The sequence below is a fragment of the Ambystoma mexicanum genome, chromosome 5q, assembly GCF_040938575.1.
Source record: "Ambystoma mexicanum isolate Mex_15411 chromosome 5q, UKY_AmexF1_1, whole genome shotgun sequence".
NCBI classification, from domain to species: Eukaryota; Metazoa; Chordata; class Amphibia; order Caudata; family Ambystomatidae; genus Ambystoma; species Ambystoma mexicanum.
Genome location: NC_090933.1, coordinates 1,318,299,792 through 1,318,322,757, shown reverse-complemented (window position 1 = coordinate 1,318,322,757; position 22,966 = coordinate 1,318,299,792). Strand labels below are relative to the sequence as shown.

Below are 22,966 nucleotides of genomic sequence, written 5' to 3'. Positions count from 1 at the left end.
TGTTTAAAGATAACATTGAACACTGTGATCTTATCACTATAGACGTCTAAGTATTAACTTTGGTAAAACGTGACACGTAAAGGCCCTTAAGATAAAGTTTAGCCAAAGAAAACGTGAAGTTAAATTCTGGACTGGGGGGTCAGTCTGAGGGCATTTATACCCTAGAATTCGGGACATTTAAGGGATAAACGGCATTTTCATATCCAGCGCCTAAAAGCGCCCATTGCGAAAGTGGGCGCTACATATCAGTCACTGCCTTAAAACTACCCAGAGGTTCATTAAAAACAGCTGTGACTTTGGCATTGCCCCACCGGGGCAGTGCATCCCCACCCCCCACACACAGACACACTCCCCACGCCTGATCACCTCTGTATAGGAGCACTTTTGGGGTGTCCTTTAATTATCCCACGGTCAATGACCTGTGAATGGGGCTCAAATGGTCTCGGAAGGTTTAACCCTTTCAGTGTATGGCCTGATCCCGTGTGAGGTTTTCATTAGAGACGTCGCCAGCCGGACATATAGCTCAGTGAGTGAAGCACTTGCTGTGGAGCTCATGATTGCAGGAGAGTGCCTTGGCAGAATGGACTCAGCATTGTATCCTTTAGAGGCAGGTACCAGTACATGGGGTAATAGTAGCAGCTATTATATATAGCGCTCCAGTGCAGCAGTAGCAGGCGCTATAGAAACACATCCTATTACTCCCACACAGGTGTGCTCCTAGCGCAGCATTTCCTCGTGGTTTGGGATTTCCTGGCGGCTCCAGACTGGGCTATTGTCGGCCCTTCCTCTGTTTTGTGGCATTTTTATCCTATTTTCGTGTATTTCTTCGCTGTGTTTTCTTGTGCTGTGAGTAGGTCACATGTTGCCATTTCTATCCTGTGTTCATTGTTCGCTGTGTTTTCTTGTGCTGGGATCCCATGCGCTGTGTGTAGGTCACATGTTGCCATTTCTATCCTGTGTTCATTGGTCGCTGTGTTTTCTTGTGCTGGGATCCCATGCGCTGTGTGTAGGTCACATGTTGCCATTTCTATCCTGTGTTCATTGGTCGCTGTGTTTTCTTGCGCTGGGATCCCATGCGCTGTATGTAGGTCACATGTTGTCATTTCTATCCTGTGTTCATTGGTCGCTGTGTTTTCTTGCGCTGGGATCCCATGTGCTGTGTGTAGGTCACATGTTGCCATTTCTATCCTGTATTCATTGGTCGCTGTGTTTTCTTGTGCTGGGATCCCATGTGCTGTGTGTAGGTCACATGTTGCCATTTTTAGCCTGTGTTCATTATTTGCAGTGTTTTCTTGTGCTGGGATCCCATGTGCTGAGTGTAGGTCACATGTTGCCATTTCTATCCTGTGTTCATTGGTCGCTGAATTTTCTTGTGCTGGGATCCCATGTGCTGAGTGTAGGTCACATGTTGCCATTTCCATCCTGTGTTCATTGGTTGCAGTGTTTTCTTGTGCTGGGATCCCATGTGCTGTGTGTAGGTCACATGTTGCCATTTCTATCGTGTGTTCATTGCTTGCGGTGTTTTCTTGTGCTGGGATCCCATGTGCTGAGTGTAGGTCACATGTTGCCATTTCTATCCTGTGTTCATTGGTTGCTGTGTTTTCTTGTGCTGGGATCCCATGTGCTGTGTGTAAGTCACATGTTGCCATTTCTATCCTGTGGTCATTGGTTTCTGTGTTTTCTTGTGCTGGGATCCCATGTGCTGAGTGTAGGTCACATGTTGCCATTTCTATCCTGTGTTCATTGGTTGCTGTGTTTTCTTGTGCTGGGATCCCATGTGCTGTGTGTAAGTCACATGTTGCCATTTCTATCCTGTGTTCATTGGTTGCTGTGTTTTCTTGTGCTGGGATCCCATGTGCTGTGTGTAGGTCACATGTTGCCATTTCTATCCTGTGTTCATTGGTTGCTGTGTTTTCTTGTGCTGAGATCCCATGTGCTGTGTGCATTTTTATCTTGGGATATTTGGAGCTGAACCCTTCTGCATGGACCCTGCAGTGGATCCCTTTGTTGCTGAATCAATGGATCTCTTTTAGGATCCTGTTTTCAAAGTGACCAGGATCTCCTTTGCAGCCCCTGGTTGCACCTGGGTCCGGCCTGAGGCCTTATTGAGGCACTCAGACTTCCTGCTACTGGTCACAGGAGCCCCTGCATGTGAATCGGGGGTTGTGGGGCGAGGAGGGGTTTTGTTAAATACTCAAATCAACCCCCACCCCACAGTCCCCCCCAGTGTCTGCTTGCCTCAGTGGTATCTGGTGGCCACATACAGTAGATTGCAGGGGCATTTACACATCAGTGTATAAGCCCCTGCCCCGTGCTGTGCCCCCCAACCCCTAGGACCCTCCCCCCCAGTGTCTGCTTGCCTCAGTGGTATCTGGTGGCCACATACAGTAGATTGCAGGGGCATTTACACATCAGTGTAGAAGCCCCTACCCCCTGCTGTGCCCCCCAACCCTTAGGACCTCCCCAGTGTCTGCTTGCCTCAGTGGTATCTGGTGGCCACATACAGTAGATTGCAGGGGCATTTACACCTCAGTGTAGAAGCCCCAACCCCCTGCTGTGCCCCCCAACCCCTAGAACCCTCCCCCCAGTGTCTGCTTGCCTCAGGGGTATCTGGTGGCCACATACAGTAGATTGCAGGGGCATTTACACATCAGTGTTTAAGCCCCTGCCCCCTGCTGTGCCCCCAACCCCTAGGACCTCCCCAGTGTCTGCTTGCCTCAGTGGTATCTGGTGGCCACATACAGTAGATTGCAGGGGCAATTATAGATCAGTGTATAAGCCCCTGCCCCCTGCTGTGCCCCCCAACCCCTAGGACCCTCCCCCCCAGTGTCTGCTTGCCTCAGTGGTATCTGGTGGCCACATACAGTAGATTGCAGGGACATTTACACATCAGTGTGGAAACCCCTACCCCCTGCTGTGCCCCCCAACCCTTAGGACCTCCCCAGTGTCTGCTTGCCTCAGTGGTATCTGGTGGCCACATACAGTAGATTGCAGGGGCAATTATACATCAGTGTATAAGCCCCTGCCCCCTGCTGCCCCCAACCCCTAGGACCCTCCCCCCCAGTGTCTGCTTGCCTCAGTGGTATCTGGTGGCCACATACAGTAGATTGCAGTGGCATTTACACCTCAGTGTAGAAGCCCCTGCCCCCTGCTGTGCCCCCCAACCCCTAGGACCCTCCCCCCCAGTGTCTGCTTGCCTCAGTGGTATGTGGTGGCCACATACAGTAGATTGCAGGGGCATTTACACATCAGTGTAGAAGTCCCCACCCCCTGCTGTGCCCCCCAACCCCTGGGACCCCCCCAGTGTCTGCTTGCCTCAGTGGTATCTGGTGGCCACATACAGTAGATTGCAGGGGCATTTACATTTCAGTGTAGAAGCCCATACCCCCTGCTGTGCCCCCCTAACCTCTAGGACCTCCCCAGTGTCTGCTTGCCTCAGTGGTATGTGGTGGCCACATACAGTAGATTGCAGGGGCATTTACACCTCAGTGTAGAAGCCCCTGCCCCCTGCTGTGCCCCCCAACCCCTAGGACCCTCCCTCCAGTGTCTGCTTGCCTCAGTGGTATCTGGTGGCCACATACAGTAGATTGCAGGGGCATTTACACATCAGTGTAGAAGCCCCTACTCCCTGCTGTGCCCCCCAACCCTTAGGACCTCCCCAGTGTCTGCTTGCCTCAGTGGTATCTGGTGGCCACATACAATAGATTGCAGGGGCATTTACATCTCAGTGTAGAAGCCCCTACCCCCTGCTGTGCCCCCCCAAATCTCTAGGACCTCCCCAGTATCTGCTTGCCTCAGTGGTATCTGGTGGCCACATACAGTAGATTGCAGGGGCATTTACACATCAGTGTAGACGCCCCTACCCTCTGCTGTGCCCCCCAACCCCTAGGACCTCCCCAGTGTCTGCTTGCCTCAGTGGTATCTTGTGGCCACATACAGTAGATTGCAGGGTCATTTACATCTCAGTGTAGAAGGCACTGCCCCCTGCTGTTCCTCCCCTCCCCCCGTTTATATGGGAATAGCAGCGATTACCCTCCAGGAGCCTGCGTTCCTCTTGCCCACCCCGCCTGGATCCCGACCTCTCTAAACACAGACCCCAGAATAAAGCTGCTTTCCTGACCGGTGAAGCCCCCCAGCTGATTTCAATAACTCACTCTCATGACCCGCCACCCCCTCCCGACCTCTAAACACAGACCCCAGAATAAAGCCGCTTTCCTAACCAGTGTAGCCCCCCCGGCTGATTTCCATAATTCACTCTCATGATACCCCAGAGGGAGGTGAACGCGCCTCTTCAGAATTTAAGCAGCTTCAGAAATAGCACCTTGTTTTATAGGCACCAGCATGACGTTATGACGTGTACAGTAGAAAATAAAAGAGGGGAATTAATCCTAACCACTGGCATTGCTCTGGGCAACACTCCAGTCCACTGTTCTTCACCTGCAAAGCCATTACAGAAGAGGAAAAACCATAGGCAAATCAGGCTTGGTCCCACTCCAAAAGGGGCAGCGCAGCCTGAACTGCTAGGTCACATACCTTCTGCACAAGACCACAAGCATCCCCAAACATGGTTCGGCCTCGTTGAGCCTCATCAGTGAGGAGTAGCTTGGGTCTCTAGGCCCAGCATGCACAGGACCCACTTCTGGGCATACCCGTCCCACTCAGGGTCACTTACGCAAAATAAAAGAGGTGATGGCTGGAAGGTTTGGAATTAATCCTAACCACTGGCATTGCTCTGAGCAACCCTCCACACCATCGTTCTTCTCCTGCCAAGCCATTACAGAAGGGGAAAGACCATATGCAAATCAGACTTGGTCCCACCCCAAAAGGGACAGTACAGCCTGAACCGCTTGGTCACATCCCTTCTGCATAAGACAACAAGCACCCCCAAACAGTAGAATACACAAAAACACTGGGGGTGGCGGGGGTGGGCGTGTGTGTGTGTGGAGCCTGATACCCGAGAAGGGTTAGAAGCCGAACAGGGCATGTGACACAGCATGGCACCAATCTCTGGACCAGCTGTGGGAATTGCACTGTTTAAATAACTTAAAAGACATCAAACAAGTCAAAAACACCCTCTTAGTCATTGTGGGATATTATACATTTATTTATTTAAAAGAATGACATTCTGACGGTGCATTCGAACTCTGAACCTAGTGCATTGTAGCCCTGGATTCTAGGCTGGCATTATGCTTATTCTTCCTGATTAAAACAGCAATCTTAACAAATGAACAAACCATTCTACACAACTCAAAGAAAACAAACATTTTCTGTGACAATGTCGTTTTTGCAGTTTGAAATTCTATTGACCTCAGTCAGGCTTGACACGTGTCCTAGTCCACCAATCATGACATTATGTTGTTGTAACCTTGCGAGTCCCCCTCCCCACTTTGCCTTTCCTTACTTTCCAAGCAACAGATAAGTACTGTTTTGATTGTCTTATGTGTGACTGACTGGATAGTGGCGTCACTTAGAGCGCAGGGTACGCATAGTTAGGATTGCTGAGTACCTTTTCTTGTTCTTGGTTAATGGTTTGTGTACAGGAGGCAGCACATAGCTGTGGACATGATGACACGGAAGCGAAACAGTGATGCACTCGGAACTCTCTTGACAGTTTTGTACATGACAGTTTTGTCTTCCTGCGTTTGGGGAGGGAGCCAGTTGATCGCTCCATACAGCAGACCGTCTGCCTTTAAAGTATTGGACAACAGCCTTGATGAAAGGAATCTCTGTGTCTCTGTGACAGTGCCACCTAGTGGCTGCAGAAAATATACCATGCTGGCAATGCTGATAGCGTTGAGGGGACTCACAGGCAGTCCTGAGTATACTTACAGTGTTCCATGCGGTAAGTGGTGCGTAGGCGCTGTCTGTAGTGAACAGTAGACGAGCACCTCAATAAGTGGAATGTGGCAGACCCAAGAATTCCTTAGACTGGTCAGGCGCACATGCATTGCTCAACACAGGACTATAATATAATATTCTATTAATACGGGTGGAAGCCCAAGACTAACTACTGCACAAGTACAGGCCCCAAGTAAGACTGTGAATCACCTTGCGGCAGCTAGCCATCTGTCGCTTGCACATTACACAATGGGGTGCATTATAAGTCCGGCAGTAGCGGTGCCGGTAAAACCGGCAGGCTGCCGCCGGACTTGTGAAGGTTTCCGGCGCCTGGCACACCGGGGCATTATGACCCCAGTGTTCCTGGAAGTCAGGCGCCGGAAAATTGTTAATCCCCATTCCCATTGAGTCTCATAAGACTCATTGGGAATGGGGATGAAGGAAGCACCGGCACCGTTAATAAACACTGTACTGTGAAGGTCTGCAGGCAGGTGACGTCCCACCCGCCAGGTGTGCCCTGGCGGGCGGTACGGCACCCGGCCGCAGACTCGTGGTGTGCCGGTCCGATAACAACGGTGCCGGTAGGCTTACCGGCACCGTTGTTAACCGACCGGAAATCTCAAAATGAGGCCAAATATGTATTGGGTGGGTGGAAAATCCTCTGACAGCGAGTAAAGCAGAGCAGGTCCTTCAAACATTCTGCAGGACCCCTCTCTGGGACAGCTGATGGAGAAAGCAGCATGGGCAGGTCTAGGGCTGTTCTCCCATAAGCTAGACTTTCTCCAGGACTGGGTCGACTTTGCACAAGGCCCCAGAGCTGTGAGGCCCAGAGCCTGCAATAGGCAATGGAAGGAGGAACGTAAGGCCCCTGGCGAACCACTGTCCACATCACACAAAGGTGTGGGACTTTGATCCTAAGCCGCAGTCCAATAAGCATCTACGCCTCGTATAGTATTACCAAATATAATATCAAAATGCAACATTACAAACACAAATAATTCATTATTTCTCGTAACACAAACGTACAGGCAAATTCAAAACATGTACACCACGTTACTTTTTTGTGTTTTGTTATGGGTTAGTAAAGAGCTCAAGTGCATACAGTACTCCATTTTTGACAGTACAAAACAAACCTTCATTTTTATGAGAAGCGGTCTGTTGCTGCTGTTTCAGTGATTATACTGATGTACAAGCATTCTCTTCTTCTTTTCATAGATTCAGTAGCACATGATTAGACTGATGTACACGCATGCTCATATTTCTTTTCATAGATTCAGTAGCACATGATTAGACTGGTGTACAACAATTCTCATATTTCTTTTCATAGATTCAGTAGCACATGATTAGACTGATGTACAAGCATTCTCATATTTCTCTTTATAGATTCAGTAGCACATGATTAGACTGATGTACAAGCATTCTCATATTTCTTTCAGTAGCACATGATTACACTGATGTATAAGCATTCTCTCACTTCTTTTCATAGATTCAGAAGCACAGGATTAGACTGATGTACAAGGATTCTCATATTTCTTTTCATAGATTCAGTAGCACATGATTAGACTGATGTACAAGCATTCTCACATTTCTTTTCATAGATCCAGTAGCGCCTGATTAGACTGATGTACAAGCATTCTCATATTTCTTTCAGTAGCACATGATTAAACTGATGTATAAGCATTCTCCTATTTCTCTTCATAGATTCAGAAGCACATGATTATACTGATGTATAAGCATTCTCCTATTTCTCTTCATAGATTCAGAAGCACATGATTATACTGATGTACAAGCATTCTCATATTTCTTTTCATAGATTCAGTAGCACATGATTAGACTGATGTACAGTCATTCTCACATGTCTTTTCATAGATCCAGTAGCACATGATTAGACTGATGTACAGTTATTCTCACATTTCTTTTCATAGATCCAGTAGCACATGATTAGACTGATGTACAGGCATTCTCATATTTTTTTCAGTAGCACATGATTATACTGATGTATACGCATTCTCCTATTTATCTTCATAGATTCAGTTGCACATGATTAGACTGATGTACAGGCATTCTCATATTTCTTTCAGTAGCACATGATTATACTGATGTATAAGCATTCTCACATTCCCTTTCTTAGATTCAGTAGCACATGATTAGACTGGTGTACAAGCATTCTCACATTTATTTTCATAGATTCAGTAGCACATTCTTATACTGATATACAAGTATTCTCATATTTCTTTTCATAGATTCAGTAGCACATGATTTTACACATGTATACGCATTCTGACATTTATTTTCATAGATCCAGTAGCACATGATTATACTGATGTATAAGCATTCTCACATTTCCTTTCGTAGATTCAGTAGCACATGATTAGACTGATGTACAAGCATTCTCTTCTTCTTTTCATAGATTCAGTAGAACATGATTAGACTGATGTACAAGCATTCTCACATTTCTTTTCATAGATTCAGTAGCACAGGATTATACTGAAGTACAAGCATTCTCCTATTTCTCTTTATAGATTCAGTAGCATGATATGATATGATATGATATGGCATTTGTAACGCGCCTATACACAGGTGTTTCAAGGCGCGACGAGGCAGGGAGGGGAGGAACAAGGGGAGACAGACAACAATCCTACTAGGCCAGGTGTCATTCAGATCGCGCAAGTGCAGCACATGATTATACTGATGTACAAGCATTCTCATATTTCTTTTCATAGATTCAGTAGCACATGATTAGACTGATGTACAAGCATTCCCATATGTCTCTTCATAGATTCAGTAGCACATGATTATACTCATGTACAAGCATTCTCACATTTCCTTTCATAGATTCAGTAGCACATGATTAGACTGATGTACAAGCATTCTCACATTTCATTTCATAGATTCAGTAGCATATTCTTATACTGATGTACAAGCATTCTCACATTTCTTTTCATAGATTCAGTAGCACATGATTAGACTGATGTACAAGCATTCTCACATTTATTTTCATAGATCCAGGAGCACATGATTATACTGATGTATAAGCAGTCTCACATTTCCTTTCATAGATTCAGTAGCACATGATTAGACTGGTGTACAAGCATTCTCACATTTCTTTTCATAGATCCAGTAGCACATGATTCTACTGATGTGCAAGTATTATCATATTTCTTTTCATAGATCCAGGAGCACATGATTATACTGATGTATAAGCAGTCCCACATTTCCTTTCATAGATTCAGTAGCACATGATTAGACTGGTGTACAAGCATTCTCACATTTCTTTTCATAGATCCAGTAGCACATGATTAGACTGATGTACAAGCATTCTCCTATTTCTATTCACAGATTCAGTAGCACATGATTCTACTGATGTGCAAGTATTATCATATTTCTTTTCATAGATTCAGTAGCACATGATTAGACTGATGTACAAACATTCTCACATTTCCTTTCATAGATCCAGGAGCACATGATTATACTGATGTATAAGCAGTCTCACATTTCTTTTCATAGATCCAGTAGCACATGATTAGACTGATGTACAAGCATTCTCCTATTTCTCTTCACAGATTCAGTAGCACATGATTATACTGATGTGCAAGCATTCTCTTATTTCTTTTCATAGATTCCGAAGCACATGATTAGACTGATGTACACGCATTATCATATTTCTTTTCATAGATTCAGTAGCACATGATTAGACTGATGTACAAGCATTCTCACATTTCTTTTCATAGATCCAGTAGCACCTGATTAGACTGATGTACAAGCATTCTCATATTTCTTTCAGTAGCACATGATTAAACTGATGTATAAGCATTCTCCTATTTCTCTTCATAGATTCAGAAGCACATGATTATACTGATGTACAAGCATTCTCATATTTCTTTTCATAGATTCAGTAGCACATGATTAGACTGATGTACAGTCATTCTCACATGTCTTTTCATAGATCCAGTACCACATTATTAGACTGATGTACAGACATTCTCACATTTCTTTTCATAGATCCAGTAGCACATGATTAGACTGATGTACAGGCATTCTCATATTTCTTTCAGTAGCACATGATTATACTGATGTATACGCATTCTCCTATTTCTCTTCATAGATTCAGTAGCACATGATTATACTGATGTATAAGCATTCTCACATTCCCTTTCTTAGATTCAGTAGCACATGATTAGACTGGTGTACAAGCATTCTCACATTTCCTTTCATAGATTCAGTAGCACATTCTTATACTGAAGTACAAGTATTCTCATATTTCTTTTCATAGATTCAGAAGCACATGATTATACAGATGTATACACATTCTGACATTTATTTTCATATATCCAGTAGCACATGATTATACTGATGTATAAGCATTCTCACATTTCCTTTCATAGATTCAGTAGCACATGATTAGACTGGTGTATAAGCATTCTCACATTTCTTTTCATAGATCCAGTAGCACATGATTAGACTGATGTACAAGCATTTTCCTATTTCTCTTCACAGATTCAGTAGCACATGATTATACTGATGTACAAGCATTCTCATATTTCTTTTCATAGATTCAGTAGCACTGGATTAGACTGATGTACAAGCATTCTCTTCTTCTTTTCATAGATTCAGTAGAACATGATTAGACTGATGTACAAGCATTCTCACATTTCATTTCATAGATTCAGTAGCACAGGATTATACTGATGTACAAGCATTCTCATATTTCTTTTCATAGATTCAGTAGCACATGATTAGACTGATGTACAAGCATTCTCTTCTTCTTTTCATAGATTCAGTAGAACATGATTAGACTGATGTACAAGCATTCTCATATTTCTTTTTATAGATTCAATAGAACGTGATTAGACTGATGTACAAGCATTCTCTTCTTATTTTCATAGATTCAGTAGAACATGATTAGACTGATGTACAAGCATTCTCACATTTCATTTCATAGATTCAGTAGCACAGGATTATACTGATGTACAAGCATTCTCATATTTCTCTTCATAGATTCAGTAGCACAGGATTATACTGATGTACAAGCATTCTCCTATTTCTCTTTATAGATTCAGTAGCACATGATTATACTGATGTACAAGCATTCTCATATTTCTTTTCATAGATTCAGTAGCACATGATTAGACTGATGTACAAGCATTCCCATATGTCTCTTCATAGATTCAGTAGCACATGATTATACTGATGTATAAGCATTCTCACATTTCCTTTCATAGATTCAGTAGCACATGATTAGACTGATGTACAAGCATTCTCTTCTTCTTTTCATAGATTCAGTAGAACATGATTAGACTGATGTACAAGCATTCTCTTCTTCTTTTCATAGATTCAGTAGAACATGATTAGACTGATGTACAAGCATTCTCACATTTCATTTCATAGATTCAGTAGCACAGGATTATACTGATGTACAAGCATTATCATAGTTCTCTTTATAGATTCAGTAGCACATGATTATACTGATGTACAAGCATTCTCATATTTCTTTTCATAGATTCAGTAGCACATGATTAGGCTGATGTACAAGCATCCCCATATGTCTCTTCATAGATTCAGTAGCACATGATTATACTGATGTATAAGCATTCTCACATTTCCTTTCATAGATTCAGTAGCACATGATTAGACTGGTGTACAAGCATTCTCACATTTCGTTTCATAGATTCAGTAGCATATTCCTATACTGATGTACAAGCATTCTCATATTTCTTTTCATAGATTCAGTAGCACATGATTAGACTGGTGTACAAGCATTCTCACATTTCTTTTCATAGATCCAGTAGCACATGATTAGACTGATGTACAAGCATTCTCCTATTTCTCTTCACAGATTCAGTAGCACATGATTATACTGATGTGCAAGTATTCTCATATTTCTTTTGATAGATTCAGTAGCACATGATTAGACTGATGTACAAACATTCTCACATTTCTTTTCATAGATCCAGGAGCACATAATTATACTGATGTATAAGCAGTCTCACATTTCTTTTCGTAGATCCAGTAGCACATGATTAGACTGATGTACAAGCATTCTTCTATTTCTCTTCACAGATTCAGTAGCACATGATTATACTGATGTGCAAGCATTCTCTTACTTATTTTCATAGATTCAGTAGAACATGATTAGACAGATTTACAAGCACTCTCACATTTCTTTTCATAGATTCAGTGGCACATGATTAGACTGAAGATGACTTAATGAATGAAGAAAGAAGGTGTGTCCAGCCCAGTGATTGGTACAACATAGCATTTGACTGGGTACCATCATGGTTCAGGACTGCAATGAAACTACTGGTCCCTGTCATCGTTTTCTAGCTACTGATCTTCTGTGTGTGTCAGGTAGGGGTTCGATGCTGTGCAAAGTCGATTCCTAGTAGTGCCATGATGATGGTGACAGTGGGCAACCCCAATAGGATGCCTCATGAAACCAGAGAAGCACAAGTACAAACTGATGAGAATAATGAGCCCAAATATCGTATGGTAGCAATATACGACACAGGAGATGTAGTGGATAATTTGTATCACACATTCTGACATTTATTTTCATAGATCCAGTAGCACATGATTATACTGATGTATAAGCATTCTCACATTTCCTTTCATAGATTCAGTAGCACATGATTAGACTGGTGTATAAGCATTCTCACATTTCTTTTCATAGATCCAGTAGCACATGATTAGACTGATGTACAAGCATTCTCCTATTTCTCTTCACAGATTCAGTAGAACATGATTAGACTGATGTACAAGCATTCTCATATTTCTTTTCATAGATTCAGTAGAACGTGATTAGACTGATGTACAAGCATTCTCTTCTTATTTTCATAGATTCAGTAGAACATGATTAGACTGATGTACAAGCATTCTCACATTTCATTTCATAGATTCAGTAGCACAGGATTATACTGATGTACAAGCATTCTCATATTTCTCTTCATAGATTCAGTAGCACAGGATTATACTGATGTACAAGCATTCTCCTATTTCTCTTTATAGATTCAGTAGCACATGATTATACTGATGTACAAGCATTCTCATATTTCTTTTCATAGATTCAGTAGCACATGATTAGACTGATGTACAAGCATTCCCATATGTCTCTTCATAGATTCAGTAGCACATGATTATACTGACGTATAAGCATTCTCACATTTCCTTTCATAGATTCAGTAGCACATGATTAGACTGATGTACAAGCATTCTCTTCTTCTTTTCATAGATTCAGTAGAACATGATTAGACTGATGTACAAGCATTCTCTTCTTCTTTTCATAGATTCAGTAGAACATGATTAGACTGATGTACAAGCATTCTAACATTTCATTTCATAGATTCAGTAGCACAGGATTATACTGATGTACAAGCATTATCATAGTTCTCTTTATAGATTCAGTAGCACATGATTATACTGATGTACAAGCATTCTCATATTTCTTTTCATAGATTCAGTAGCACATGATTAGGCTGATGTACAAGCATTCCCATATGTCTCTTCATAGATTCAGTAGCACATGATTATACTGATGTATAAGCATTCTCACATTTCCTTTCATAGATTCAGTAGCACATGATTAGACTGGTGTACAAGCATTCTCACATTTCGTTTCATAGATTCAGTAGCATATTCTTATACTGATGTACAAGCATTCTCACATTTCTTTTCATAGATCCAGTAGCACATGATTAGACTGATGTACAAGAATTCTCCTATTTCTCTTCACAGATTCAGTAGCACATGATTATACTGATGTGCAAGTATTCTCATATTTCTTTTGATAGATTCAGTAGCACATGATTAGACTGATGTACAAACATTCTCACATTTCTTTTCATAGATCCAGGAGCACATGATTATACTGATGTATAAGCAGTCTCACATTTCTTTTCGTAGATCCAGTAGCACACGATTAGACTGATGTACAAGCATTCTTCTATTTCTCTTCACAGATTCAGTAGCACATGATTATACTGATGTGCAAGCATTCTCTTACTTATTTTCATAGATTCAGTAGAACATGATTAGACAGATTTACAAGCACTCTCACATTTATTTTCATAGATTCAGTAGCACATGATTATACTGATGTATAAGCATTCTCACATTTCCTTTCATAGATTCAGTAGCACATGATTAGACTGGTGTATAAGCATTCTCACATTTCTTTTCATAGATCCAGTAGCACATGATTAGACTGATGTACAAGCATTCTCCTATTTCTCTTCACAGATTCAGTAGCACATGATTATACTGATGTACAAGCATTCTCATATTTCTTTTCATAGATTCAGTAGCACTGGATTAGACTGATGTACAAGCATTCTCTTCTTCTTTTCATAGATTCAGTAGAACATGATTAGACTGATGTACAAGCATTCTCACATTTCATTTCATAGATTCAGTAGCACATGATTATACTGATGTACAAGCATTCTCATATTTCTTTTCATAGATTCAGTAGCACATGATTAGACTGATGTACAAGCATTCTCTTCTTCTTTTCATAGATTCAGTAGAAAATGATTAGACTGATGTGCAAGCATTCTCATATTTCTTTTCATAGATTCAGTAGAACGTGATTAGACTGATGTACAAGCATTCTCTTCTTATTTTCATAGATTCAGTAGAACATGATTAGACTGATGTACAAGCATTCTCACATTTCATTTCATAGATTCAGTAGCACAGGATTATACTGATGTACAAGCATTCTCATATTTCTCTTCATAGATTCAGTAGCACAGGATTATACTGATGTACAAGCATTCTCCTATTTCTCTTTATAGATTCAGTAGCACATGATTATACTGATGTACAAGCATTCTCATATTTCTTTTCATAGATTCAGTAGCACATGATTAGACTGATGTACAAGCATTCCCATATGTCTCTTCATAGATTCAGTAGCACATGATTATACTGATGTATAAGCATTCTCACATTTCCTTTCATAGATTCAGTAGCACATGATTAGACTGATGTACAAGCATTCTCTTCTTCTTTTCATAGATTCAGTAGAACATGATTAGACTGATGTACAAGCATTCTCTTCTTCTTTTCATAGATTCAGTAGAACATGATTAGACTGATGTACAAGCATTCTCACATTTCATTTCATAGATTCAGTAGCACAGGATTATACTGATGTACAAGCATTATCATAGTTCTCTTTATAGATTCAGTAGCACATGATTATACTGATGTACAAGCATTCTCATATTTCTTTTCATAGATTCAGTAGCACATGATTAGGCTGATGTACAAGCATTCCCATATGTCTCTTCATAGATTCAGTAGCACATGATTATACTGATGTATAAGCATTCTCACATTTCCTTTCATAGATTCAGTAGCACATGATTAGGCTGATGTACAAGCATTCCCATATGTCTCTTCATAGATTCAGTAGCACATGATTATACTGATGTATAAGCATTCTCACATTTCCTTTCATAGATTCAGTAGCACATGATTAGACTGATGTACAAGCATTCTCCTATTTCTCTTCACATATTCAGTAGCACATGATTATACTGATGTGCAAGTATTCTCATATTTCTTTTGATAGATTCAGTAGCACATGATTAGACTGATGTACAAACATTCTCACATTTCTTTTCATAGATCCAGGAGCACATGATTATACTGATGTATAAGCAGTCTCACATTTCTTTTCGTAGATCCAGTAGCACATGATTAGACTGATGTACAAGCATTCTTCTATTTCTCTTCACAGATTCAGTAGCACATGATTATACTGATGTGCAAGCATTCTCTTACTTATTTTCATAGATTCAGTAGAACATGATTAGACAGATTTACAAGCACTCTCACATTTCTTTTCATAGATTCAGTGGCACATGATTAGACTGAAGATGACTTAATGAATGAAGAAAGAAGGTGTGTCCAGCCCAGTGATTGGTACAACACAGCGTTTGACTGGGTACCATCATGGTTCACGACTGCAATGAAACTACTGGTCCCTATCATCGTTTTCCAGCTACTGATCTTCTGTGTGTGTCAGGTAGGGGTTCGATGCTGTGCAAAGTCGATTCCTAGTAGTGCCATGATGATGGTGACAGTGGGCAACCCCAATAGGATGCCTCATGAAACCAGAGAAGCACAAGTACAAACTGATGAGAATGATGAGCCCAAATATCGTCTGGTAGCAATATACGACACAGGAGATGTAGTGGATAATTTGTATCACACAACAATTAGAGAACCCCTTGATTTAGAAAACTATAAAGAGGTGTGAATTGACCTGGCCGGTGATGGGGGTTGTATTTATATGACATGTACTCCTGAAGAATATGCAAGGAGGGGTGAGAGCTTAAGAAGTGTGTGCCTGGCCTGGATGCCAATAAAAGGTAGTGCAGCATTGGATGAAGCAGTAAAAAGGGCTGACGAACGTAGATGCACTGGACAGGGGTATTTTTTACTTTAGGAGTAATGAAAAGGGGGGAATGTTGGGGAGAGAAAGTCTTTCTGACCCCCCTCAACATTCCTGCGTGAAATGGATCTTGTGTTTACTAAATAGTGGTAGCCATCCCCACATTTGTTTATCTGTTTGTATGATTCGGATCAAGTACCAACCACAAGTAAGATGGAAAACAAAACCCTTTGGTGATGCATACAGACTCCATTTTGCACCACTCTGAATGCCATCTTTTACTTGGCCACACAATGATTTCTAAAAAACCATACCTCCCTCTGCCCGGTGCCTCACACAGCCAGTCCTGGCTCCCCCTCCGCCTCCTGCTGGCTCCGCGCAAACTCAGTTCTCATAGAAGTACAGCCATGTATTGTTGCAAACGTTCAGTATCTATCCAGCAGTGGGTGAGCTCATTGCCCTGTGTGTGACCAGAGCAGGGCCCAACTCAAGTGCCCATCCGTCTCCAATAACCTGCCTAAACTCCCTCGACCCCCAACCTCCCAAGCCACAACTCACCAAGCACATACCCCTCTACCCACTTGATGCAGATACACATCTAACCCTTGTAGTGACCAAACAGAGCACCCACCACAGTCTCTATCCCCTCAGACCATATATCTACAGTAGAAACAACACATGTTGATTCGTATCATGAGGCATCAGGTGGATCAAAAGCTCCCAAGGTGGGCACCTGGGTCAGGGCATTCTGCTTTATGAGTCCTCGGGTGTAAAGGGTAAGCTAACCATATACTTGTCAAATGAACTTTACAGCGCCCCTGTTCATGTCAGCGTCTTATGATGGTTCTTGGTCTCATGTCTCAGTTCCCGTTGTCCGTAGATAGATTATTTAGAGATGTTGCATCTTGTGCGTCTGACCTTCACCCCGCGGAGATGATTCCAGAAGACCTACGTGCTGCCCGTTGAACATCCAAGCTACCAACTCATCCTGAGTGGCCGGCTCTTATGCTCCCATCATGTATCTATATGTTGTGCCAATCATGTCGTAGCCTTATGCACCTATAGTGGAGCGTCATTAGTGAAGTTTTCAGGACTTATAATGTGCTGCCCATGTACTGTTTGGCAGAGCGCTCTCAGGGCAGCAGAGTTCTCTGCATGCACAATTTATTTGATAGAAACCTTTGTTCAACTTGCAATCTATCTCCTGGTCTCATTCCCTAGTGGGTGTGTCCATAATTTGTCTGATTTGGGGTATCGTGAAGGAATGGGCACCTTCACTATCTCTATTGTCTGGGATAGACTGTCATGAAGCAACCCTGGCGATTGTGGCATCATTGGAGGTAGCTTTCTAACATTTGCATTAGTCGCGGAAGACTTTCATCCACAACCATTCCAAACGTAAGCCTGAGGTGCGGTCTAGTACTCAACCAAGATGGCCGCTGATGCAGTACGGCATACTATAACTACACACTGTGTCATCAGATATGTGCGTCGTATCTTTCTCTCTTGGTACCCCGATGCTGCACTTCTCGCAGTTACACTCCCATTGGAATTGCCCTTGGAAACCCTTTTCCTACCGTTGTTCTCGGGATAGACCTTTGCCTCTCTGATCTCTATTCTTATTCCGACTATTGATTTCCTCTGAGGCCGTCCTCGGCTGGTACCTCCCTTCTACAGGTACCACTCGTCTGTCTTCATCGGTTAAGCCGCTTACCTTGTTTTCTCCATTTCGCGCACCGGACGTTTCTTGCTTCTAGTCCGTACTGTCTTCTTCTTTTCTGTGCTAGTGCACGTCCTGGAGCCGATCTGGCATTCTCGCTGTTAACTTCCTTTCTGTGTCTTTATCTACTATTTCCTTATCTGCTATCGGAGACTATTTTGCCTGTTGTTGGAGTTCCATTCATCTTCCTCAACTCCCACATCGGCACGAAGCATTGTTTACCGCAGCCTAAGATTTCCTTACTTGAGCGGTATACTATCTCCACTTTGCTCATCAGCCTCACGGACGATTGAACAACTGCACCAGCATACCTGCAGGGTTTTTTTCTGCCAAGAGCTTTTTCCCTGCACTTGGGGCCGGCTCCCTCAGGTCCCCTTTGGTCAGGAACCTACAACCTGCCAAGGTGGCCTCTGGTGGAGCCCATCCTTACCTACACGAAAATGAGGTTAAAAACAAGAAGGATAAAACAGACAGGAAGACCCAGAGAAGAGAAACATCCGAGACCCTGACTAAATCTTCAGAGGATAGAGGTGAGGAGGGGTCATGGGAGGGAACCCCTAATACAGCCAGGGCTGACAGTATACGATGCCCAATAATTACTATGGTATCTTTGGAACAGTATCAAGATCTGGTGGCCGCTACTCAGGGCCTTACAGCGCAGATGCAGAATGTACAGGGTGAAAACGCTTCCCTGCGACAACAGGTGATAGCACGAAATGAAGACAGACAAGATCTACCACCTATGCCATTGCCTTTTGGGAAATATGACGGCAGTCTCAAAACTTTGAAGGAATTCTTGGATGCTTGTCAGGTCTACTTTACTTTCAGACCCAGTGCATGTGAAAGTGGCAAGGCTCGAGTGGGATTTCTCATATCAAATCTGGTGGGCAACGCTTTGACTTGGGCCACTCCTCTGGTAACAAACAACGACCCCACCTTACAAGATTATTCTCAGTTTTCCCAGTTATTCCAGTCAAAGTTTGATAGACCTGAATGTTTATTCGACCTACAAAGCCATGCTGGATATTAGACAAGGTACTTCCGATGTTCAGACATATGTGTCTAGATTCCAGAAGAATGCAGCCAGTGCAGGATGGCCAGACTCGGCCCAGCAGACAATATTCAGAAGAGGGCTTCACGAAGACCTCAAAGATGAGTTGACTCGAGTAGCTTGTCCTGGGACTTTTCAAGAATTAGTCACCCTCACCCTACAGATGGAATTCCGAATGATGTAAAGAAGACAAGAACGTCGAAGACATTGGACTTACTCTCCTGTGACAGACCTCCCACCTCAGACCAAAAACTTACCACAGGCCGAACGTTCATCTGATGAACCCATGCAGATTGGAGCTACACGAGGGCCATCGACTCCGGATGAGAGAAAAAGAAGGAGGGATCTAGGACTTTGTATGTACTGTGGATCCTCCAGACACCTTCTACACAATTCCCCAGAAGTACCACCCAGGAGGAAGGGAAACGCTTCCCCCCAAATCTATGCGGTGGAGATTTTGGGGGAAGATGTCAACAACCCTGCAACCAGACCCAAACAGTAAATCCTACTCAAGATTACAGACTAATGGTGTTCCTCATACAGATGCAGACTGAGCTAGAGAAATCTGTGGAGGTATTGGCAATGCTAGACGGTGGGGCAGCTGTGAACTGTATTGACATCTCTTGGGTGAAGGAACAGGAGATTGCTGTTAGAACAAACCAAAGTCCATACCTGTAGAAGGGGTTGATGGTACACCACTCTCTTCTGGACCCAATGTGTTGGAAAAAGGAGTTATTGCAGTACGGATGGACAGACACAGAGAAACCATGATTTTCGATGTGATCAGAGCAGCCGACTTCCCAGTTATTCTGGGAATCCCATGGCTGATGAAACATAATCATCGAATAGACTGGTCACAGAATACGTTAAGCTTTAACTCTGACCTTTGCCAACAACAATGCCTAGAGTTCCCAACAGACAGACCTCAGGAAGGACAGGAAATCCAGATGCCCGAGCATGTGGTTTCCAGCATACCACTACAGTATCAACATTATTCGGGGGTATTTGAGGATAAGTTACCCCGGTTGCTTCCCCCACATAGACCAGAAGACTGTGAACTGGAATTACAACAGGGAACCACTGTGCCATTCAGAAGGATGTTTCCTCTCTCTCTCCCAGAGAGTAAAGAACTCAAGGAGTACCTGGATGCTAATCTGCAGAACGGATTGATACAGGAATCCAAATCTTCAGGTGGGGCCTCCTTATTCTTCATCCCCAAGAAGGGAACTTCTGAGTTAAGACGTTGTATAGACTACAGAGGCCTTAATCGCATCACTCTGCGTGATAGATATCCCATGCCTTTGATCCGGTATATCTTGGAGGCTGTTCAAAGGTCTACAATATTTACCAAGCTCGATCTCAGTGGGGCTTATCACCTCCTGAGGATTAGAAAAGGAGACAAATGTAAGACTGCCTTCAGGACCCCCTTGGCTCTATTTGAATATCGGGTTATGCCTTTTGGCTTAGTGAATACACCACCAGTATTCCAAAGATTCATTGATAAGATATTTTCAGATCTTTTGTTCCTTTTGGTGGTGGTCTACCTGGACGATATCTTGATCTTCGCCTCCAATCCCACTGAACATCAAAGACAGGTTGAGGAAGTTCTTCATCGTCTACAAAAGAATCAATTATTCGTCAAACAAGAAAAATGTCAGTTTAACATCTCTTCAGTTTCCTACTTGGGGTACATCTTATCTAGAGATGGCATTAGATGGACCCCGGTTAGGTAGAAGCAGTCCTGTGATGGCCGTAACCCCAGAATGTAAAGGACATCCAGAGGTTTTTGGGACTGGCCAATTTTTACCGCCGCTTTATCCCGCATTTTTCCAATCTGGTTATCACTCTCACTGCCTTGCTCAAGAAGGGAGCAAAGTTCCATATGAGTACAGACGTGGTACAGAATATTGAGTAGCTGAACACAATGTTCACCTCAGCCCCAGTTTTCGTACAGCCCGACCAGACGAGTCAGTTTATTCTGGAGACTGACGCTTCGAACAGTGCATTAGGAGCTGCCCTTCTACAAAAGACTTTGGATGATCTGAAACACCCCATTGTATATTTTCGAAGAACACTCTTGCCCAGTGAAAGGATCTATTCAGTACTAGAAAAATAATTATTAGACATGAAGAAGGCTTGTGAAAAGTGGAGGCATCTATTTCAAGGCTCTATTCAACTGTTTTTGGTAAGAACAGATTGTAGAAACCTTAAGGTTCTCCAGCGACTGGAATGCTCCAACCCACGCAATGCTAGGTTGGCCTAATACTTCTCGCAATATGATTTCCAATTAACATACTTACCAGGCTCCCAGAGCATATTGGCGGATGCGCTTTTGAGAAGTTGGAAGGGGGAGCCAGACTCTCTTCAGGCACGGGAACTGCTTCTATCAGGCAAGAAATCCATTGGCAAGGTGTCCAGGTTCTTACGAGACATACGAGAAGGGTCACAGACTGTGGATAAGGGAAGATTAAGTCTCATCCAGAAGGGCGGTTTGTGGTACCAGGAAACGCCACTGCGAGTACAGGTGATGGACTGGTGTAATGATGTCCCAATGGCTGGTCACAAAGTACTGAAGAGTACCTTGGAGTTGGTTCGGAGAATATTCTGCTGGCCAAAGTTACATAAGGATGTCCAGAACTACGTTCACGCCTGTCCGATATGTGCCACCAGTAAGACATTGATAGAGAAACCCGTAGGTCTCTTGCAACAACCTCCCTTACCGTTGCCGGCCCTGGGAACACGTCTCTATGGACTTCATTGTTGACCTCCCTTTGTCAGAAGGTTACAGAGCCATTTGCTCACAGTCGATTCCTACAGTAAGTTGGCCCATTTCTCAGTTCCCTCCTGTCTTCCCACAGTCCCTGAAACTGCCTCTATATTTCTAAGAGACATAGTCTGTCTTCATGGTATTGAAAAGACTTTGCTATCAGATCGCAAATCACAATTCACTTCAAAGTTCTGGGCTACCCTCTGTGGACAGTTGGGAGTGCAGGTGGCACTATCCTCAAGATACCATTCACAGAGCAATGGGCAGAAGGAAAGGTTGAATGCCACCCTGGAACAGTACTACCAGTGTTTTTGCAATCGAGAACAGGACAATTGGTCTTCATTACTCCCAGTAACTGAGTTCTCTTACAATAACACCCATCACACAGCAATAGATATGAGTCCTTTCCATTGTACTTATGGGTACCACCCTCAACATCTACCTTGGGTAGTGTTGTCATCTACTAATTCTCCCACAGTGGACAGCCTTTTGGACACCCTTAAGACGGTTCACAAGGAAGCCATCAAATCACTGGAGGAAAATAGAGATGGATACAAGAAGGGAGCTGATACCAGGAGGAGACCAAATCCAAATTGGACTCCAGGGACGTTGGTCTGGTTGGCCACTAAGTTTCTTCCCTGTTGGCTCCATATGGGAAAGTTTGCCCCCAGGTATATTGGTCCCTAGCCTATTCTCAAACAGATAAATCATGTGGCTTATCGACTTAAGCTTCACAAGTAGATGCAGAGAGTACATCTGGTTTTTCATACCTCACTCTTGAAACAGTATGTGCAAGATCCCTTTATGAGGAAAAGACAACTACAGAAGACTACGCCAGCCTCAGAACCAGAGGAATACGAGGTGTCTCATGTTGTGGACTCCAGGTATAAGAGGGGCACCTTGCAGTACCTAATTCACTGGAAAGGTTATTCAGATGCAGAACGTACCTGGGAACCCAAGAGCCATATCCATGCCCCATTACTCCTGCAGCGGTTTCACAAACAACATCCGAGCAAGCCGGGAGGTGCCCCGGTGGAAAGGGGGCATACAGTCATGAAGAAACCCTGGTGATTGTGGCTTTGTTGGAGGTTGGTTTCTAACACGTGCATTAGTCACGGAAGACTTTCATCCACAACCATTCCAAACGTAAGCCGGAGGTGCGGTCTAGTACTCAACCAAGATGGTCGCTGA

The 22,966-nt window shown here is 43.1% G+C and overlaps 1 protein-coding gene across 1 annotated transcript in view; it reads left to right on the top strand.

The window, feature by feature from the left end:
• LOC138498495 (zinc finger protein 850-like) overlaps positions 1–22,966 on the top strand; it is a gene marked incomplete in the record, with an annotated part of 1,369,857 nt that overhangs the window by 149,912 nt on the left and 1,196,979 nt on the right.